Here is a 384-nt window from a genome sequence, read left to right on the forward strand (position 1 = left end):
GCCCCACCCCCAAATGCCCCCATTGCTACCCCTCTGGGCCCCAGCATCCTGGCAATTAAATGCCCTCCCCCTCCACCTTGCACTCACCAGCAGTAGCAGCTGCCATTGGGGTTATTTCCCCCCACACACACTGCAGCACCTGGCTGGGTTACAGTGCAGCAGCCCCAGCCTGGGCCCCACTGCCCCATGGAGGGCTGGGGGAGCAAGTGGGGGTGGGGAGGTAGTCCCTGTGGGGGCCGTTTGGCCCCTGTGGGGGGGCAGCAAAACATACAGGTATTTAGAATTTACTTTATTATGATGATAGAGATGCTGGTAAACTTCCAAATTGCTTTAACACTAGATATATCAATAAAACATTGCCCAGCTGATCACTCTCTCTCTCTC

This window comes from Gavialis gangeticus, unplaced genomic scaffold (genome assembly GCF_001723915.1).
Source record: "Gavialis gangeticus isolate Ggan-Ray unplaced genomic scaffold, GavGan_comp1, whole genome shotgun sequence".
Classification (NCBI taxonomy): domain Eukaryota; kingdom Metazoa; phylum Chordata; order Crocodylia; family Gavialidae; genus Gavialis; species Gavialis gangeticus.